The 23,122-nt window shown below is 42.0% G+C and overlaps 1 long non-coding RNA gene across 1 annotated transcript; it reads right to left on the bottom strand.

Annotated features, from left to right (window-relative positions):
* Positions 1-341: 341 nt before the first annotated feature.
* On the bottom strand, positions 342-23,094 carry LOC130024694 (uncharacterized). Its single transcript, XR_008792604.1, has 3 exons — positions 22,990-23,094; positions 13,016-13,184; positions 342-459 (listed from the first exon to the last, which is right to left on the bottom strand). It is a non-coding gene; the product is annotated as an uncharacterized LOC130024694 (long non-coding RNA).
* Between the last annotated feature and the right edge of the window lie 28 nt (positions 23,095-23,122).

The following is a 23,122-nucleotide window of genomic DNA, read 5'->3' as shown; positions in this document are numbered from 1 at the left end:
AAGCTCCACCCCTCTGCTATGGGGAAGGAGAGAGAAAATTTTCTTGGTAACACCTGTCTTAACTAGAGCAGGAAGAGAAACAGATGTGAGTCTATTACCAAAGAACGAGAATTGCAGGTAGGCTATTTAGGTTCTATTCATAAGGTGGGGCATGTGTGTGTTAGTCATCAGAGCTAATGGCACATGCGTGAGGCAAACCAAGTCAACAGGAAATTGATCATGAGGTCTGTGAAATGAAGACAACAGCTGAAGTGTGCCTTTCAGAAACACTCTTTGGAAATTAGGTTATCGTGGAATTTTTTTTTCCTCACCAAAAGAGAGAAAAGATACTGATTTACAGCTTTATTAGCAAAAGATAGAGATACATATGTATTGAGCTTACATATCACTGTAAGTTACCAGTCACTCAAGTCCTGAGAGAAAAAAGTGTGATCCATTGGAGGAAAATCATTGCTTCCCCTAAAAGAAAAGAAAGCAAAATTAGCAGCTAATACATTTATTTCAAAAAAGAAACACAATGCAGAAAACCAGCAGCTTGGAGCAGAAAAGCGAACGGACTATGCATTAAACCGCGCCATCATGCCCGCCCAGAGGGGAAAAGGTGTTGACCCACTCGCCCTCTCCTCTCTGGAAAGAAAGATGGCGGCCGCACGGGAGCCTTGTGGACAGCGGGTTTGAGCCGGGGGTCGGGGGCGACAAAAACCTCATGGGAAGGGGGGTGTTCCGGCCCGTCCTTCACGCCCTACCAAGGCCACCAGTTGCCCCCCACGAGCGGCTCTCCGGCACGGCCATGACTCCAGAGCACAGAAACCAATCTCTTAATTATCTGACTTTTAGTAGAAATACTGCCAGGGTTAATAAGTAAAATAGCAGAAATCCAAAACCGCGCGGCGCGCGACATCATTTAATTCTTAAACCCAGCTGTAGAAAGCAAATCATTTCACAACGCTTTTTCAACATGTCTGATGGGGGGGGGGGGTCGTAAACTCTAAATAATAATGGTGCATCTTTTATCAAAACAATGAATCTAGTCAAAGTAGATAGAGTGTTAACTAGAACTCATCTGCCTCACAGGAATTGGGAGGGGTGGGAGGTGGGGTTCTATTGGGGTTCGTGGTAAAAAATAAGTATTGGTAAAGGGAAATGTGTTTGATATTTACATGACTGAGACCTAAACCTGAAAGCTCTGTAACTTTTCCCACAGTGATTCAATAAATAAATTTAAAAAACAAAAACAAAAACGAAAAAGAAACACATGAGAATCATGAGGATGATTCAAAGGACTGAATTCACTCTTTAAATGTGGGAACCTGTAGCTTAATTCCCAGCACTCCATATACCCCAAGCACTGCCAGAAGTGATTCCTAAGTCTGGGAATGACCATCATCAAAATTTTGATTGTGACCAGTGTGACCCTTTAATACAAGCAAATACTCCACTTTTGGAAATGGAATTCACGAAAAAATATATATATAAATTTAATTGAGTCCAAGTTTTGAGGATTTGTACTGGTCTAAGAATAAGCTTGACCCTAGCATCTCTTGAGTTGTGGTAAATTGAGCACTGACTTCTCATGTATCATCAATGTGCAACACCCTAGGTGCAGTCTAGGATGGGGTAATAGGTTTGGCCCATATTACAAATGCCTCTTTGGAACCTCTCAAAGACCCCTCAGAAGGGAAGATCACTTCTAAACCTGGGTCACCTCCAAAAGGTCCCCACTTCCCCTCAACCATGGCACTTTTGCATATCTACTTTCATTCTTGTTTCTCAACATTTTCAACTTCCATTCTTGTTTTTCAACTTCTCCATTGTGTCCTTAAAATGAAACATGCAGAAGAGAAGATAGTACTAGGGTTGAGACATTATCTGTGTACTCAGCCAAGAGCCATGAGCAAGCTTGGAGAATGCCCCCAAACTATAAACAAATAAACAGAAGTTCAATCCTAAAGTAATTCTGTTCATGCGACTCGTAATTATTAAAGCCTTTTTATCTTTTAGTCTATTTATTTCTCCCACAATATGAAGTGGCATGCTGATGGGAAACTAGTTGCCAAAAATATCCATGAGTCACCAAATGTGACTGTCTGTTGTGAGGCAGTGTGAGATAAATTTGGCTCTTAATGTTTTTGTTTCTTGGGCAGAACAGAACTTGCCAAATAACTTGGGGTCACTAATATGACCCACTTCAATCTTCATTTCTTTCAGGTATGTTTCTGCAGAGCAAAGAAAGATACTTCCATTAGTTTTTCAAATGCTCTCTGTGAAGGAAGAGTCACAGGAGATCTTTTTATTGTTAAAATATAATTAGGTCACTTCTGATTGCCACAATAAATCCTATGTGGAGTCTGTTAAATGTGGTATTTATAGTTCATATAAATGATTCTTTGTTTTTTTATTTGTATTCACTCATTTAATAAATATTAAATCAATGCCTATTATGTCTAGGAAGGTCTTATGTGAAGAAAGTTTGATCTCTCTCTCTTTTTTTTTAAATTTTTTTTTATTAGTGAGACATCATGAGGTACAGTTGTAGACTTACATATTTTTGTGCTTGGGTTTCAATTATACAATGATCAAATACCCATCCCTCCACCAGTGCCCATTTCCCACCACCACGAATCCCAGTATCCCTCCCACCCCCCATTCCCCCCACCCCACCCTGCCTCTGTGGCAGGGCATTCTCTTTTGTTCTCTCTCTATTATAGGGTGTTGTGGTTTGCAAAAGAGGCATTGAATGGCAATCATGTTCGGCCTATAGTCGATTTTCAGCATGCTTCTCCCATCCTGGGAGGATCCTCCCAATACCTTCATTTGGTGTTCCCTTCTCTATCTTAGCTCCCTTTTCCCCTAGCATGTGTGGTTGGCCTCCAAGCCATGTAGTAAAATTCCTGGTACTAATCTCGGCCATTCTTGGGTGTTAGTCTCCTATTTTGTTACTTTATGTTCCCGATATGAATGCAATCTTTCTATGTCTCCCTTTCTTTCTGAGTCATTTCACTTAACATGATACTTTCCATGTAGTACCACTTGTATGTAAATTTCATGATTTCCTCTTTTCTAACATACAAAGTATATTCCTCTTTTCCTCTACATAGTACTCCATTCTGTAAATGTACCAAAGTTTCTTTAACCAGTCATCTGTTCTCGGGCACTCAGGTTTTTTCCAGATTCTGGCTATTGTAAAGAGTGCTGCAATGAACAAACAATTGCAGATGTCACTTCGACTATACCTTTTTGCCTCTCTGGGACAGGGGTTACTCCTGGCTCTGCATTCAAGGAATTCTGGGAATTGAACCTAGATTGGCTGCATGCAAGACAAACGCCCTTCCCGCTGTGCTATCACTCCAGTCCCTGATCACTCCAGTCTCTCTCTCTCTCTTTCTCTCTCTCTCTCTCTCTCTCTCTCTCTCTCTCTCTCTCTCTCTCTCTCTCTCTCTCTCTTTTTAAATTTAATCACCAGGAGATACACGGTTACAAAGTTGTTCATAGTTAGATTTTAGTTCTACAATGTTCTAACACCCATTCCTCCACCAGTGTACATTCTCCACCACCAATGCCCCCAGTTTCCCTCCCATCACCCTCTCCCATTCTCTCCAAACCTGCCTCTATGGCGGGCACTTTTCTTCTTTCTATTCCTCCTTCTTGGCATTATGTTTTGCAATATAGGTACTGAGAGGTTATTATATTTGTTCCTTTACCTACTTCCAGCACTCAGTTCTTGTCCAGCGTGATCATTTATAACTAGAGTTGTCATAGTAGCCCCTTCTCTAACCCAACTGACTTTTCCCACTGCACTTGTGGCAGTCTTCCAGCTGTGGACCAATCCTCCTGGCCCTTGTTTCTACTGTCCTTGGGTATTAGTCTCAAACTATGTGTCTTTGTACCCCACAATTGAGTGCAATCATTCTGTGTCTGTCCCTCTCCTTCTGACTCAATTCATCCAGCATAATACCCTTCATGTCCAACATGGCCATTTTTTTAATATTTGAAAATCTATTTAAACACTATGATTTACATAGCTGTTCAAAATGCAATCATTGCAGGAATTCACTGTTCTAACACCAATACCAGCACTAGTGTCACCTTCCCTCCACCACTTTCCCAGTGTCCCACCACTCTCCCCCACCTCAATCCTGCCCTTTTAGCAGGCACAAAATGATTTACTATATATTGCTTGTTACAGCAAACATCTCATGATGGTGTTACTGAAGTCACTAAGTATTTACTAAACTGCTACGTAATAATCTAGCCCTCTGTGTGATTGCTTTTATTCATTGAACTTTTTAGGCTTCTATGTAACTTTCCCATCTTTGCTTCAGTCCCAGGAGGGCTGTGAGTACTGTGAAATTCAGAGATGTCATGCGGACACATATGCAACTTCATGTTCCAGGGACTGTGGAATTTAGATGAATCAGCTGGGCCATGTATTTATATGCCAGCAGAAGCTGGGTGTGGGTGGACCACTGGAACTTCCAACAGGGTGAGAACTCAGCCCACCCCCATGCCGAGAAGGCTCCAAAGATCTAGACCCAAAGATCAGGCCTACCTGAGTCAGCTCAACCTGAGTCAGCGCAGTTCTCTCTTTGGCCTCTATTTTTAAGGAAATGGTGACTAATTCTATGGTAACCTAAATGGCTACCAGAAATGTACATTTGAGAAATAGGAGTTTATGGAAAAGAAAGATTGCCAGAAAAAATTAACGCTGAGAATATATGAGAGGAAAGAAGAATTAGATTGGTATCAAGAAACAACAGAATTCGAGGCATGTTCGGCAGCATAGCAAATGAGATACCCTGACTATATTCCCAGTGGAACAACTAGAGCTGCAACTAGACAGATTATTTTCTTTGCATATTAAGCGCATAAGCAGTGAAGGAAATCCCTTATACTGAGAGATGAGGAGATCAGGGATGTAGCTAAGCCGTGGAGCATGAGTCTCTCATGACTCAGTGTTTTAGTCTTTGCATTTCCCAACTCCAGACGTGAGCTGAAATCAGTGGAAAACAATTGCCCAGGAAAGGGCAGATACCCTAAAACCATTCTGTGGCGTCTGTATTAGTTTGTCACTGCCACCTTAACAGAATACCACAGATTTCTTTTCCTACTTTTCTGGAGACTAGAATTCCAAAATAAAGGTGGCGGCAGAATTGGGTTCCTCTGTGTCTGTCCCACTCACTATAGATAGGCATTCCTCTGCTCAACCCCTTTTATAAAATTTAATATTTTAAATTAAAACACCACGATTTACAAAGTTATTCATAGCAGAGTTTTAGAGATACAATAAAGCAGCACTGTTCTCACCATCAGTGTCAAAATTCCTCCACCCTGTTCCCTGTTTCCTTCCCTCTTCCCTTCTCAAGCCTGTCCTCTTGGACAAGCTCCTTTCTAAATCCCGTCGTTAAAATTTGGGTCTCTTGATTTCAGTATTGTTGACTCTGTGGTTTTGATATTTACAAAGTTGGCAAGCTCCTCCTGGCATATTTGATATGCCAAAAACAATAATAACAAGTCTCACAATGGAGACATTACTGGTGCCCACTCGAGCAACTCGATGAACAACAGGACAACAGTGCTACAGTGCTACAAAGTTGATATTTATAATCAGTTGGCCCATGTATTTATATGCCAGCAGATGTTGGGTGTGGGTGGACCACTGGGCCTTCCAATAAGGAGGGGATTCAGCCCATCCCCCATCCCAAGAAGTCTCCAGAGATCTAAATATCATTTTGATATCTAAATATCAAAACCACAAAGTCATATTGAAATGATGGAAAAGTTAACTATCATTTCTCAACACCATCTTTGGACCTTAATCTCCAGGTCAGGAGATAACCTCCAGGTCAACCCAGGTCAGCCCCCGTTGCTTCTCATCTGTCTTTTTTCCTCCCTCCTCCATTCTATGTTTGAACTTTTCCTCCCGATACTCTGAGGCCAAAGTTGGTCTGGGTATCTCCCCTTAAAAGCATTGTACTCCCTCATCCATTTATTCTAAATATCACATATAAGGGATATCATCCTGTGTTTATCCTTCAAATCTAAAAAGCTCACCCCTTCTTATGTCTCTTCCTCTTATAAGGACACCAGTCCTGCTCGAGGGTTCTAGTCTAACAACCTCATTCTTGCTTTATGACCTTCTTCAAAAATGTTATATCTTGGGCCCAGGATGTGGTTCAGAGGCCTGAAGTCCATGCACCAGGAGTGACCTTTAGTTCTAGGGTATAACCCTGCACATAGCTGGATGTGGGTGCCAAGCAAAATTTAAAAGAAGACCTCTTTGAGCACCAAATAAAGGGTGTTGTGAGGACCCTCCCAGGGTGGGAGAAGCATGCTAAAAGTAGTCTATAGACCAAGCATGATTGCCACTCAATGCCTCTCTTGCAAAACACAGTACCCAAAAGAAGAGAGAGAGAACAAGGAGGAATACCCTGCCACAGAGGCAGGGTGGGACGGGGGGAATGGGGGGTGGGGGGATGCTGGGACCCGTGGTGGTGGAGGATGGGCACTGCTGGAGGGATGGGTACTTGATCATTGTATAACTGAAACCCAAGCACAAAATTTGTAAGTCTATAACTGTACCTCATGGTGTTTCACTAATAAAAAAATTTTTTAAAAATTAAAAAAAAATAAAAGAAGACCTCTTCTATAAGAGTCTCGCAACTGTGTCCTGAAGTCCTGAGAATGGGAATATAAACATATAAATGGGGTTCATAGTGGAGATAAAATTCAACCTTAACAGAGCAAAAGTCTTGGGTCATCAGTACATCAGGAAGTGAAATCACTAGATTTATTGAAGAACCCAGGAAGAAACCAAGAAATCCCAACATAGGATGCCCTGTTTATGTGAAAATATAAGTTTCCCTAAAATAGAGCAACCACAATATTTAGGCCTTGATTTAATTCGTACAAATGAAGATCAAACATGAATTTACCATCAAAATCAATTCAAAGAAAAGGCACTGTGAGCATCAGCAAAACAAAGTTAGAGCTTCCCAAAGTTTTACTAGAGTTACCAAATAAAGATTTTTACATATATATGTATATATATACACATATATACATATACACATACATAAGGCATAGTAAAAGGAAAAAAAATTTAGTATAGATAGAGAGCTTCATAGGGAACGATCAGAGAGATGTCGAGAGAAGAAATGCTTAGAGAATATTACTGAGAAATCCCAGAAAGATAAAAAATGAGAATCCACAGATACCTGTAATCAGTAAATTTTCACTATAGAATATAATATACTTATAATTTATATATTTATAAACTTGGTATACATTTATTGGGTAGGGCATTTGCCTTGAACACAGCCAACCCAATTCGATTCCTCCACCTTCAATTCCTCCGCCCCTCTCGGAGAGCCCAGCAAGCTACTGAGAGTATCTCACCCACACGACAATGCCTGGCAAGCTCCCCGTGATGTATTTGATATGCCAAACACAGTAACAAGACTCATAATTTTATTGGACCCGCTCGAACAGATGGATGAACAGTGGGAGGACAGTGACAGTGACAGTGATTTATCGTCATTAACTGTATATCACTGTTAATTTATAATCATATAAAATGTAAAATATGATTTATTTACAAAAGATACATTTCTTTAAATATAAATTCAATTATATCCTAGTGAAATCTGCAGAATATCAGAGACAAAAGTTTTTTTTCTCAGAAAGAAAAGGCAGATTAGCTACAAAGGATCGGGGATTAGAATGACAAATGACAGTGGGGTCATTCTTTCAATATTTGAGAGAAAACAATGAATAACCTAGAATAAAACCATTTCCCAAGAATATTGGTTGGAAATAAAGCCAACATAAAACAATAATATCAATACCATTGTATTGTAATATCAGTACCATGGTAGGTCAATACAAAATAAATAACATTTTAAAAAATGTTTTCAGACAAGGAGGCTGGAGTGATAGCACAGCGGGTAGGGCGTTTGCCTTGCACGAGGCTGACCCAGGTTCGATTCCCAGCATCCCATATGGTCCCCCGAGCACTGCCAGGAGTAATTCCTGAGTGCAGAGCCAGGAGTGACCCCTGTGCATTGACGGGTGTTACCTAAAAAGCAAAGTAACAATAATAATAATAATGTTTTCAGATAAACATGAATATTCCACTAAATCTGCCCTGAGAAGATGCGCCATAGATAGGCGCCTCACCAATGAGAGGCCTGGAGCCAGTGCTGAACATGGCTCCAGTTTCCTGCTCTGAGAGAGGGGGGGCGCCACCTCCCAGGTCCCTTTAAGTCCTGGTAGTGGGATCCAGTGCCCCTTCTCTGCCTGCTTTCACCTGATGGGACCCGAGGACCACTGCAGCAGACACAGCAGGCAGAGGCCCGTGTGCTGAGAGCGGCAGATTCTGGGAATGGAGGGTGTTGCAGGAATGTGGACAGGCCACGGGTAGGGTCCACTTCCATGACTCATCTACTGCTATATCTACTAGAGGAAAAATGGGAACTAGTGTGGGAGGGGAAGATCTCTGGGCTGGTAAGGAAGAGGTGTTGCGTATTGTTAGAATAAACAATAATCACTGTATCACTGTCATTCCATTGTTCATCGATTTACTCAAGCGGGTGCCAGTAACGTCTCCATTCGTCCTAGTCCTTAGATTTTAGCAGCCTCTCCTTCCTCGTCTTTCCCAACATGGCCATATTGGAGGCTCTTTCAGGGTCAGGGGAATGAGGCCCGTTTTTGTAACTGTTTTTGGCATATCAAATACGCCATGGGGAGCTTGCCAGGCTCTGCCATGAGGCGAAACAATAATAGTTGATCTAATTTGTAGTCCAAACAAAACCAACTAAAATATTGCTTTTTTTTTTTTTTTTGCTTTTTGGGTCACACCCGGCGATGCTTAGGGGTTACTCCTGGCTCATGGACTCAGGAATCACTCCTGGCGGTGCTCGGGAGACCATATGGGATGCTGGGAATCGAACCTGTATTGGCCATCTTGGCTGCGTGCAAGGCAAACACCCTACCCGCTGTGCTACCACTGGGCTGGAGCAATAGCACAGCGGTAGGGCGTTTGCCTTGCACGCAACCAACATGGTCGACCCGAGTTCGATTCCTCCTCCCCTCTCAGAGAGCCCAGCAAGCTACCCAGAGTATCTCGCCCGCACGGCAGGGCCTGGCAAGCTCCCCGTGACGTATTCGATATGCCAAACACAGTAACAACAAAGTCTCCAATGGAGACGTTAGTGAGCCCGCTCGAGCAAATTGATGATCAACGGGAAGGCCTTTACTTACTTTTACTTATACTTGATACTTGAACAATGAGGTTTAACTGCAAATGCTTACTTGAATATTTTTCCCATCTCTTTTCCTCCTCCTCCTCCTCAGCCTACACTGTGTGAAGACTATTAGGATGGAGACCTTTAGAGTGATCCATTTATGATTTTCTTTTGTCTAGGGACAACACTTAGTGATGCCCCAAAGTCTCAGTCTCAATTCCCAGCATTGCCTACTCTTCTACACGTCACTGGGAGAAAACCTGAAGCTCAAAACTGGGAATAACCCCAAAGGCCCCACTGTCAGCTGTGGCCCAAAAATAAAATAGAAAGTAAAATAAACTCAAACAGCATTTTTAATGAGGCAGTTTAGTTAAATAAGCATTTAAAAGCACTTTAAATATGTTTTCTTCCTTTAAAAAATAGTATTAATTTAGGTTTGAACAATATATTGGTCTATTCTTTCCCATTTTGGAAAATGTGATTTTGGGTTTTACTAGCAGTGATAGCACAGCGGGTAGGGCGTTTGCCTTGCATGCAGCCAACATGGCCGACCCGAGTTCGATTCCTCCGCCCCTCTCGGAGAGCCCGGCAAGCTACCGAGAGTATTCATATGCCAGACACAGTAACAACAAAGTATCCAATGGAGACGTTACTGGGCCCGCTCGAGCAAATCGATGATCAACGGGAGGGCCTTTACTTTACTTACTTTACTAGCAAGCATGGCAGATAAAGGATACCTCAACAAAATAAAGCAGACCCAGGAACAGAAATTTGCTTATCAATCATGATAATTTTTTAAAACAAATTTCAATCCTACATTCCCATTTGTTAAAAATCTATTTGGAAATTATCATTCTTTATTTAAATTCACAATAATAGCATAATAACCAAAGGAGTTTATTTACAGCTCTACTTAAACAAATGGACCAAGACCACATTGAAATTCTTCATCAGAAAATTATTTAATTGTAACTTTAGGCACCATGATTAACAATACTGTTTACAGTCCTGTTAATGGTAGATTTCCATGTGTGACACATTCCAGCACCACACACTCCAAGAGAGTGTCACTTTACTCCACCACTGTCCCACGCTCACTCCAGCCCCACAGTCACACTCTGGGAAACTTCCTACTGAAGACCAGTTCCCACTTTCTGTTGCCTTTGAGTGTCTGCTGTTCTCCTACTATGTTCCTTTCTATCCCACATATGAGAGACAGCATTTTCTTTCTGTCCCTCTCTTTCTGACTCATTTCACCCAACATGACCCCCACCAGATCCATCAACATAGCAGCAAGTTGCGTGACTTTGTCTTTTCTCATAGCCGAGGAGGGCTCCATTGTGTGTGTAGCACAGTCTCTTTATCCAGTCATCTGTCCAGAATGATTTTCAAACAAATCAGAAGATCGTGTTTGAGGTTTATAAGCAGGCCCTGCCAGGACACTGAGTGCAGCCCGTGAGTAGGGTTGGACCAACAACCAAAGGAAGAGGTGGGTGAGGAAAGGGAGGGTCCGAGGATGGCATTGGCTGGTTTGGCAATGGAGAGGGAGGAGAAGAACAAAGCAAAGGAGAGGCCAAGGCCCTGGGTTAGTCAGGCTCTTTCAAAGAAACAAAACACCACGAATGGGAGTGTGTCGTGAGGACACGGGAAGCCTACATGGACTCTGTCACCCCTGTTATTGCACTGCCATCGCCGTGAAGGTGTCACTCATGCTATTTCAAGACACTGTCTGTCACCCTGGACTCTGGGGCAATCCTCAGCAGTAGTGGAGTTTGTGGCTAAATTGCTTATAGCCTTTGCCTTTGTTTCTTCCCTCCAACCCCACAGTTCCTATCTGCCTCCTCAGCTCTTCATGGCTGATTCAGACTCCTCTTGGCTGTTTTCTCTGTCTCCCTGGAATCCAACACCAATTTGCTCACACAGATCTCAGGTGAAGTTGACCCAGGGTTGCTGGTTGAATTCAACTACATTTGATGTAGTTGAATATGTCTGGTGTAGTGGACCATAACTTCATGGCACAAATTAGAGCAATTATGCACCAGGAGCTCCTCAGAATGAACAGTCTGAGGTTTCACATAGGTTAGCCATTACACGTCTGTCCATTATATTATGGGAGATGTGATATTTCTGAATGAGCTAATTCTGCAAAAACATCAATGGTATGCATGAATGTATTTTACTAAAAAGTTCATATTCCGGAGCCAGAGACATAGTTCAAAGAGGAAGGTGCTTGGCTTGAATGCAGCTGACCAGGGTTCAATCTCTAACACCACATATGGTCTCCTGAGTACCACTAGGAGTGATCCCTGAGCACAGAGCTAGAAATAAACCCTGAGCACTTCTGGATGTGGCCTAAACAAAACAAAACAAAACAAAACAAAAAAATCCCAACATCCTCCCCCAAATAATCACAGAATTTGAAACTGACTGCTTTATATCCTCAGCTTTGTTACATACCGGCTGTGTGTGTCCTTAGGCAAATTACTTAATAAATCTGTGTCACAGTTTTGTCATTGGTAAAGTGAGTTTAATAAAAATTATCTTGTTGGATTGTTAGCAGGGTTGAATATATTTAAACTGGAATAGTTACTGGCATAAAATGAGCATTTTACTGCAATCCTGACTTGAACTCCAACTAAGACCCAGTAGCTATGCACTGTTTTTGCCACTTTGCTCTGAGTTAAGTTAATCTCTGATTAAATGTTATCTTGCACTCTTTTCGAGCAGTGCTCTAGGACTCAGTGTTGGGATTGCTCTGCAAAGCGCTCAGGAGACCTTTCCTTGACAGGGATCAAATCTGGGCTTCCCACATGCAAAGCATGCATTCGACTAGCATTCCAAGCTTCCTCCTTTTTTGTCCTTTTAGTTTGTTTTTAAGCCATGCTCAGTGGTTCTCAGATCATGCTCCTGACTCAGGGCTTTAGGTTGCTTCTGCTGGTATTTGGGGTAATATATGCTACTGGGGGGGTTGAAATCAGGTCTCCTACCTGTAACACAGATACTCTTAATTCATTCAACTGTTTTCACAACCCTTCATTTTATACTTTTGCAGAAATGGGTAACTCTTGGTGTTGCTCAAGGATTACTCCTGGCTCTGTATTCAGGGATCACTTATGATGGGGCTCAGTTGACCATATGGGGTGCTGAGGATCAAACCCAGGTCAGTCACATGCAAGGCAAGTGCCTTGTTGGGTATACTATCTCTCCAGTTTTAATCACTGTATCACTGTATTGCTGTCATCCCGTTGTTCATCGATTTGCTTGAGCAGGCACCAGTAACGTCTCCATTCATCCCAGTCCTGAGATTTTAGCAGCCTCTCCTTACTCATCCTACCCAATAGTGCCGTATTGGAGGCTCTTCCAGGGTCAGGGGAATGAGACCCGTTATTGTTTTTTTTTTTTGGCATTTCAAATACGCCACGGGGAGCTTGCCAGGCTCTGCCATGCAGGTGTAATACTCTCGGTAGCTTGCTGGGCTCTTTGAGAGAAAGAGAGAATGTATTTAAGAGAATACAAGCAAGTATGTTAAAACCAAACACATGTGTGCTGCCTTAGGTACATCAGTGGGCTAGACTGATAGGTCGCACAGCCATATTTACTTCCCAGAGCTTTGTTTTATAGTCTCTGGATCTTGGCCATTGATGAGATTACATGGCGCTGGGGGAAGTTTGTGGGTATGACTGCCAAACTTCTGGAAAATGGGGGATCTGGGTAGAGGAGGCCCAGTCCCGATCCAAGCAGGCTTGGAGATCTCAGCCCTGGGTCCTGCATACCTGGGTTCCTCTGCTGGTTCCTTCATGTGTGAGGCTTGTCCGAGCATGTGGAGAGTGACCTTGAGCATGACTGTAGCTCGGTGTTGGAGGTTTTCAGCTGCCAGTGTTCTGTTTGGGGCGAGGAGGGAAACTCAAGCCACGCCCCTCAACTGGCCCCAGTGAAGACAGCCTGGTGTGGGAACAGGATATTCTGCGTCAATATACCTTAATAAATATACAATAATTTTTTAATATACAATAATTTTTTTTATTTTTCACAGTTTGAAGCTATTTTTTTAAATTTCATGGCCAAATGTAGAATATTTTTATAACCAGAGAATCAGAATTCTGGAAGAGGAAATAACTCCTACCAAAAGAAATATTATTTCCCTTGCTATCATATTAGTTTTAGTTTGTAATATTGTCATAGCTTTATTGATTTCCCTCTCAAGACAGTCAATTTCCCTATAACATTTGATTTAGAAATGAAATAGGTAATATGTGCTTATTAAAAGTTATCCACGAGAGTGATTCAGAAACCAGGAGGCATGTTCCGATGCACACACATTCAGAAACCAGGAGCAAGACACTGATATACACATTATTTGTGAATATACATAAATACATATAGATTTATGCTCTATATGATTTTTTACCTTATAAATTTTTCTGTCATGCTCTTATATTTGAATTAAAAAGGCCCTCCCGTTGATCGTCGATTTGCTCGAGCGGGCCCAGTAACGTCTCCATTGGAGACTTTGTTGTTACTGTGTCTGGCATATCGAATACTCTCGGTAGCTTGCCGGGCTCTCCGAGAGGGGCGGAGGAATCGAACTTGGGTCGGCCATGTTGGCCGCTTGTGAGGCGAACGCCCTACCCGCTGTGCTAACATTTGTTCAATTGAATTTTTATACAATGATCAATAGTGTGCACTCCAACAATTGAAATTATAATTTCCTATTACAATATTCCATTATGTTTAAAAATGTAGATTTAAGCAAGTACTTATGTGGTCATTTTATTTTGAGATCATTACACCTTAACTGTGGAAAATAAATCTATATGGCAACAAGTCAATAGTGCCATTAATCAACGGATTCATTCATCACTTCTGATCATGGCGTTAGCCACCCCTAAAGTGAACCCCAATCCCAGCAACAGTGGCTTGACAGTGGCTGGTTTGGAGGAGTCGTTGGGGAATGAGGTTTGGAACTTGTAGTGACTGTTCTCCCCTTTTCTCCTGCTCGGGATTAAGCACTAAGCCAGTGCAGTAACTCATAGACCTCACTCCTCCACCAATCTTGAGAGAGGATGCCGGCCTATGCTTCCCGGGTTTCTCTCTCCACTAGTCAAAGTCACCAGCACAACCACTGACTCTCCTGCACGTGCTCCTTGGCAGGGCTGTAACTCTCTCAATGCTTGAGTCTAGAGCTGACCCTCTCTTCACTGAACCTGAGATAGATGCAATGCCACTAGTGATGGGAGAGACAAGGACCTTAAAACAGAGAGGTGGGGCTGGAGCGATTGCACAGTGGGTAGAATGTTTGCCTTGCACGTGGCCGACCGGGGTTCGATTCCCAGCATCCCATATGGTCCCCCGAGCACCACCAGGAGTAATTCCTGAGTGCATGAGCCAGGAGTAACCCCTGTGCATCGCTGGGTGTGGCCCAAAAAAGAAAAAAAAGAGAGGTGAGGAGCATTAGAGGGGCAAGGAGCTTTTATTTTAAACTCCTTAAAAAAAATTATTTAACGTGACTCTTTAGTACAGCAGTTTTAGATTCACAGTAAAATTAAAAGGAAGGCAGAGTGATCCCTATATTTCCTGCCCCCATATGTTCATAACCTTCCATCAGCAACATTCCTCATCAGAGTGCTACATCCACTACCACTGGTGAAGCTGCATCAACACACCATAATCTCACATATCCAACAGCTTTCATTAGAGTTCTGTCTTCGTGTCATGCATTTGATGGTTCGTACAAATGGATAGTGGTTTGTAACCACCATCAGGACACTGCATAGAGTACTTCCATAGACAAGGAGCATAAAAGAGAGAGGCAAGGAGTATAAGAGAGGCAAGGAGCCTAAGAGAGGTACGAAGCATAAGCAAGGCAAGGAGCTTAAAACAGGTGCAAGTAGGCCCTTGTTTCCAAATGAAACTTATTATTGCAGGAGCACAATAAGTGGCACACACGTAGCAAAGGGTGGTACTCATTCTTTCCCATTTTTGTACCGACACTGAAGTCCTTTTAGATAAATCTGGTAGCCACTGTCTCACAGGAAGCTACACCTCAGATTGTTCCAACACCTTCAGTAGGGTCAAATGAGATCACAGGCCCTCTTGGAGCCTTCTAGTCAGCTCAGAGGTGCATACGCACACAATGTGCAAGAATATATTAGATCTGTGAACCTCTGTCTTATTAATATACTTTTCTAAGCCAAAGTTGTGCACAGAATGTAATTCTGAGTTCTGAGGAAATACCAAAATACATCAGAGTTTTCCTGTCTGAAGAAAAGTATATTATTAGAGCACCAATACTAGCAACAGGAAATAATTTGAAAATAATGCAAGATAACAATCTGAAATTGTGGCTTAAATCAAAATGAACATAAAATGTTCATTACATTAAACCCTGGTGTTCGGAGACACCGCTCTCTTTCTGGACCTCAGTTATCTTGTTGGTTTTTGTTTTGTTTTGAAGTAGGAAGAATATTAATCCCTTGCTGTCTTTTAAACAATCCTGTGATAAGCAACTATAATTGTGTGCCAGCACTTTGAAAAGCTCTTCGCCCAGAATGTAGGACATTACTATTATTGCTGCGGTCTGTGTCACTGTGATCACCAATATAATAGATACTCAGAGTTTGGAAGGGAAGAATCCTTGTACTCAGAGAAACCCACCCAGAGAAAGCGGGATCTGAGAGTCTGAGCTAGCTTGGAAGTATATACAGGATTCAAAAATGGCACGAAGCATAATGTTTTGGAGCTGGATGGAACAACAATGTATCTGCAAGGAGAAATGTGTGAAGGTTATTTCTTCACTCATATATGTCCATACGGATAAGGGTGTCAACCCCAGACGAACCATTAAGTTGCAGTATGTGTAGCTCCTGAGGTGAGCATCTTCCTTCGTTCAAAACTAGGCATTTGCTTAGAAAACTCAAAATATATCTCAAACTGCAGGGGCTGGAGCAATAGCACAGCGGGTAGGGCATTTGCCTTGCATGCAGCCAACCCGGGTTCGATTCCCAGCATCCCATATGGTCCCCCAAGCACCGTCAGGAGTAATTCCTGAGTGCAGAGCCAGGAATAACCCCTGTGCATCATTGGGTATGACCCTAAAACAACAAAAACAAAACAAAGTATATCTTGGACTGCAGAGTCAAAAAGTTTTGTTCTACAAGGCTTCCCAAACATGGGGGTCCTGTTCTTGCAAATGAGTGTATTCTTGTCCTCTGTGTTTTGTTACGTCCAACTCAGGACTTAGGAAATGACAAGTACCCCCCAAAGCTACTGGCTAAATTAAATCCCTGCTATTACATTATCCTCTGTGATCACTGCCACCCACTGTAGCTCCATCTTCTCTTAAGTTTACCAAAGGCCCCATTCTATGCCAATTAATGGTCATTCTTTGTGTTTATCCTTCTTGACCTTGCTGAATTTGTGCCTGGTCCTTACTCATTCTACAATCTCACAAAAGACTCTATTGTCTGCTGGGAACAATTCTATCCCTGATTCTCAAGCACATGGCGTCAGACTTTTCCCTGAATCTCAAACCACTGAGAAATTCAAACGTGCAAACTAGTGTTTTATTGTAAAATACAAATGTATGCAAGGTGATCCCAGAGTGCTAAGATTCACATTTCACTGTTAATTACTTTAATTCATATGCTTTTCTCCTGCCGTCTACCTATAAGCTATACTTGAAGGAACGCTGGTATTAATAAGTTTAATGAAAGAAAAGTCACCTGGAGCATGAGGAAATTATCTGGAACAAATTTTGCTAAATGAAGAGCAAAGCGAAGACACCAGTGAAAAACATGAATCTCTGCCCATGCACACCTAACTGAGTTCCCTGTCAAGAACCCCACCTTCAAGCCAGGCTTTGCTTACCCTGAATGACAGCCTCATAAAGGAGACCCCTTCATTCAACAGGGCAATTGCAACCAACAATAGATATAACTTACTTTCTTCCCTTAAAAACAGGCCTGCAGTGTGGGGGTGGGAGTAAGGGTGGCCTGGGGAGGGAATCCTGGGCTTCTTTTCAAAAACAGTTCTCTGCAAATGCTTGAACTGCAAGTGACATCTGCTTCCCCACACACACCCTCCCACGAGCAACAGGGAGTGCACGTCATCCTGCTCTGCCTTGATGAAAACTTGAGAGTGTATTTGAAAATACAGCTTCCAGGCCCCACCTGTTCTGGAATGTTCTGAAAGGGAACATGAGTCACATGACAGCTGGGGGAGACACAGCACTTTTTCTTCTCATGTTCCACTGTTGACCCCTAAAATAGTCATTTTCTGCCCACACATTGTCCCTTCAGGGAAGCAAGAACAGTGTGCCCAGCGTTGCCCTCGAGGGGAGAGATGACTGACACTTCAGGAGGATGGGGTGAAGGTTCTGTGCCCGTGGGCGCACATGGCTGGCTTGAGACTGACTGAGACTTGAGCAAGGAAAGTTTAGTGTAGAGTCAGGTCTTCTGGGTACTTATCTCTCCCTACGCTCCTCCTCTGGAAGGGAATGAGGATCAAGTAAACTTAAAAAAGGCTCCTTGATTCAAGGCTGGCCCTTCAAGCCCGTGTCCCACTTTAATGCTTTCCACTTGTTTGTCTCAGTGTTCCTTTGCCTGCCTTTCTCCACTCTAGTGAAGCCTGTGTACTCTCTGGAACATGTGCTTCTCCTCCTCTCTTTCCTCACATCTTTCTAAAGTTTCAACAAAAACAACTCTTGCTTCACTAAAATAAATTAATAAAAAAAAGTTCCCTGATTCCACCCTGGGCTTCACGGCTGTTACTTCCACGGCTGTGTCCCAGGCAGAACGGCAGAACTGGAGTTCCCATTAAGGTCACAGGTGCAGGCCTCGATCTCTAAGCCAACTTTGTGTTGACATAGTTCTATTCCCACCTAGATTTGAGGGCCTCAGCCCACTCAGAATCAGAAGGGAAGGGCCATGGGCTGACAGGCATCTTCACAGTATCATAAGAGCAGCGTGAACTAAAACTTCTATTCCCTGCCTTCTTAGTGCCCTCTAAAACAACAATTCATTCTGATATGTTTTCTTAAAGACTGTTTTCCCTACTCCCATCTCAGTATTCCTTTATCTGCACCATTATTTGAGACCCATGACTTGTCTCTTGTGATCAGACACTTGAGTTCTACAGCTGACATGTGTGTTTGCTGGGATTCACACGCTGACCCTAGCACTGTAGCACTATAGCACATTTGTAGCTGTGATGCTTACATAGACAGAGCTGCTAGACTGTAAACAGCAAGAAAAGACGGGAGTGTTTAGTGTGGAAGTAGAAGGCAGGAGAGTGTTCCAGGTAATCTCATTAATTTGAATTGGTCCTGTTTCACCCACCCCTATATCAAATAGATAATGAAGTGGCTGGGAGTGGGAGATAGTAAGATATTAAAGGGGGAATGGATTAGATAGTTTCTCCCTTCGATACCCACTGACACCCACACAGCAACTTCGTTAATAAAAAATTCATGTTGATTAAGTTTATTCTTTGAAATAGAGTGATAGTAATCCATAATAGAGATGTGTAATAAATTTTACCTAGTTCTATTACAATTGCCAGTAAGATCAATTATTCAATTGTACTTATTTGAATAAATTCTCTTTTATTTTAGGTACCATAATTTACAGTACTGTCAATGATAAGGTTTCATTCTAGTTCAGCTTCTACGGGAAACAGTATGGAGCTTTCTCAAAAACGAAAGAATAGAACTTCCTTATTATTTTTTTTTTATTGACTCACCATGAGATACACAGTTACAAAGTTGTTCCTGATTGGGTTTCAGTCATACAATGTAGAATTCTCTTATGACCCAGCAATTCCATTTCTTGGCATCTACTTCCCAACACACACACACACACACACACACACACACACACACACACACACACATACCATTAATCTGACGAGATATATATCTTATGTGCCTTATGTCCATGACACCACTTAGTACAAAATCCAGAAGGTGGGGACCACCCAAATGTCCATGACAGACAAATGACTAAAGAAGTTATGATTAAAAGGCCCTCCCGTTGATCGTCGATTTGCTCGAGCGGGCCCAGTAACATCTCCATTGGAGACTTTGTTGTTACTGTGTCTGGCATATCAAATACTCTCGGTAGCTTGCCGGGCTCTCCGAGAGGGGCGGAGGAATCGAACTCGGGTCGGCCATGTTGGCCGCGTGTAAGGCGAACGCCCTACCCGCTGTGCTATCGCTCCAGCCCATATATATGTATATATATTAATTAGATATATAAATACACATACACATACACAACGAAATATTATGTAGCCACAAGAAGAAAGCAAAATCATGCTACTAGTTGCAAATGGAAGACATCATTATTTTCAGGCTTCCATCATGATCAAATTTACAATATCACGGTATATCACGGTCCTCCCGTTGTTCATCGATTTGCTCGAGCGGGCCCACTAACGTCTCCATCATGAGACTTGTTGTTACTGTGTTTGGCATATCGAATACATCACAGGTAGCTTGCCAGGCTCTGCCGTGTGGGCGAGATACTCTCGGTAGCTTGGCGGGCTCTCCGAGAGGGGCAGAGGAATCGAACTTGGGTTGGCCATGTTGGCCACTTGCAAGGCAAACGCCCTACTGCTGTGCTATCGCTCCAGCCCAGAAGACATCATGTTAAGTGAAATAAGCCAAAGGGAGAAGAACAAACACTGAGTTGTTTTACTCATTTGCAGCATGGAGAGAGACAAAACAAGGATGAATGATAACTAACTCTGAATTACAGAACTGAGAATACCAAGTTAAGAAAGGGAAGAGGGGGAGATGAGGTAGATTGGAAGTAGCACAAAAACATTAGTGGAGAGTCTTGAGCACTCTCCTGGTGTTAAAGTGTGATTAACTATATACAGAGAAACTATAAATTTCAACACTGTTGTAAATACCTGACCTAAATTACAATAATGGAAAAAATAGAAGAGGCCAAAAAGATAGTACAGCAAAGAATGTGCTTGTGTTGCACGTGTCTGACCCGGGCTTGATTCCTGGCATTCCCTATGCTATCCTGAGCACTGAGAAGAGTAATTCCTATGTAAAGTCAGGAGTCACACCTGAGAATCACTTAATATGACCCAAAACCAGAAAAATAAATAAATTAATAAATTAAAAAATTTTAAAGATCACTTTAGTGGTGATGCAATATCTTTACACATGATCACCAAAAACCTTAACATCATTATAATCATGTTATCTAAACTATAATAAAATATTTTTAAAGTTGACTGCTGACAAAAATAGAACTAAACATTAGTTAATTGATAACACAGTCCCAGATTAAAAACAAAAATTGTTCAGCTTTATATACAACTCTTGAATACTTAGACATACTGTGTATAGCCCCTCTGTTATTTTTTTCCTTTATGGAAGTGGAGTGGGGGTGAAGGATTGTGCCATGCTTAGCAGTGTTCAGGAGCTACTCCTGGCTCTGTGTTCAGGGGGATCAAATGAGGGGTCACTATGTCCAAGGCAAGCACCTCACTCTTGTACTATCTCTCAAGCCCTCTCTGTGTACTCTCACACAGGGAAATACTAGCACTGATGAAAGAACTGCCAAGCTAGATTCTCTACACCCAGAATTAGCCAAGAGAAACATTAGCTCCTTCAATCTATGAGAACAAAGCACAGTGGGGAAACATAAGATGTAGCTTATGTTTTATCTCCTAAAATCTTCAGAAATGTGCCTTGAGGTTTTGTCCTCAACTATTCATTTTGTCATTTACAAAATGGTAGAAAAAAAGAATAACTGGGTCAAACAACTTATTGCATCGATGAGTCCAGTAACATCTTAGACCTATCAACTGACTACGGAGCTCTGGGTCATGTTTCTAAGAACTGACTCACCTACCTGCATAGAGAAAACAAACCAATCGTCCAAATATTTGACCCTTGCAAATACTCCAGAGGCAACTAATATAGTATGTTATTCCCATTGATAGATGAGGAAACAGCCTTGGAGTAGGAAAGTCAGTATGAAATTTCCTAAAATTGTACAACATCAATGGCAACTTCTTCTAAGGAATTCAAAATTTTGCTCCTACTGGATCCAAACTTATCCTAAAAAATACAAAGAAACATATTGTATATTTAGTAAATCTTCCCTAAGAAAGTACTTTTAGCTTCCAGGTCTGGGTTGGCACTGACTAAAGTTTCTTGGAGAGGTGATCCAACAGATCTTAGGCCTCAGTTTCCATCTTTAAGATAAAGAAGTTAAAGTAGGTCATCTCTAAGGTTTCTTCCAGCTCTGTGGTTCTTTTTACAGTCTATACCCTGATTGCTTTTCACATTTGTGAAAATGGTCCTGAAGCCCTGGTTATGTTATATTGATGAGTCTTTGTCAAATGGCCCAGGTAGCCTCTAGATGAAAAGTTTGTTAGATCAGCTGGCACCAGCTCAATCAGAGGTTAAAAATGAACATAGAAGACAAAATGGCAAACCAACAGTATATTTTTGGGGCTTTTCCAAACATTTCCACAGAAAAGAACACAGGGTAGTATTTTCCACAGTATACTAGTTCCAAGAGTTATTAATAAACTCGCTTTGAAAAGAGAGTGTTGGCCACCATGCTAAACAATATCAATCAAAAGGATTTCCTCATGAGGAAATCCTTTTCCACTTATTCAAGTTATTAACTGATTCCCAGGAGGAAGATAGATTTCTATCTCGAGAAATCAGCAGGGCTTAGAGCAGTTTCAGAAAGCACTGTTAATAAATACTTCAGTCTACTGATTGTTGCTAGCACCTTGAATTCATCCCAGGAGCAAAGAGTAGCCTAGGTATAGTATGTGTGATATGAGAGGGAAACACTGCTTGCTTTCTAATAAACCCAAATGCAGGAATGTGACTGTCTACATTGTAGTTCTTCAAATACTTCCTTTAATGCAATGTCCGGTGTTTGGTCAAGTAAAAAGTGGTAATTGATGGAATGATGATGGATGTGTTAGGTAGGAATAAAGAGAAGGGCAGCAAGTAGTCCCGTTAATTTAATTGGTAATTTTAAATTTTGCAAATAAAGTATCTCGTCAGAATAGATAATAGGGTGACTGGGGATGGGAAATAGGAAGTCATAAAAGGAAGAACCCAGCTAGCAGCTCTCCTTGACCCCACACTTGGACCCAAGCAGACTGCAGGACAACATGATTTTCACCTTTATTCATGGGCCATGGTCAAAGAGCCAAGAAAAGGTCAAGAGCACAGAGAAACACACTGGACCTCGGGTCCCAAGACATAGGTCCCAGTTATAGACTACAGACCACCAGTGACAGGCCATCGAGAGGCCAGTGGTAGACTTGAGAGATGACCAGCAAGAGTCCAATATGGAACTCAAGGGACAATATTTATGGGAAGCAGCATGAGGCTAGCACATAGAACATCAGGAATCCTAAATTACCTCCTTAATGTTGTTAAATAGGTAACCATAATTTCATAAACACCTTGAGTTTTCCATGCAAATCTTTCACACTTGGTGATAAATCCCCCAGTTGCCTATCCACAACCCATGCCTCATACCAAATCTCTTTTACAAGCTGCTCAGAACATTCAAGGTCCTGAGACAACCCCAGAATCTGAATTTCACAGATGTTGAAATGGGGATATCAAAGGTTATTCTCAAATTCAACTCACTGAGCCTGCTAAGTATGCCAGGGCCAGAGGGCAGTTGTAAACATGCTTCTCAGCAAAAAAATTAGGCTGGAACAAGTCAAAGGAGAGTGTGTAGACCCATACCTGTGTCCCACGTGATGCTGAAACAACATAAATAGATGCACAACAGGAACACAAGCTCCTCAAGCTTCCTGGCTCTCTCACACTTACTTGTCCACAGACTCTGAACTTTAGGACACTTGACATTGCTGCTGCC

The sequence above is a fragment of the Sorex fumeus genome, unplaced genomic scaffold (assembly GCF_029834395.1).
Source record: "Sorex fumeus unplaced genomic scaffold, SorFum_2.1 ptg000029l, whole genome shotgun sequence".
In the NCBI taxonomy this organism is placed as follows: Eukaryota; Metazoa; Chordata; class Mammalia; order Eulipotyphla; family Soricidae; genus Sorex; species Sorex fumeus.
This window is presented reverse-complemented; position numbering and strand designations above follow the sequence as displayed.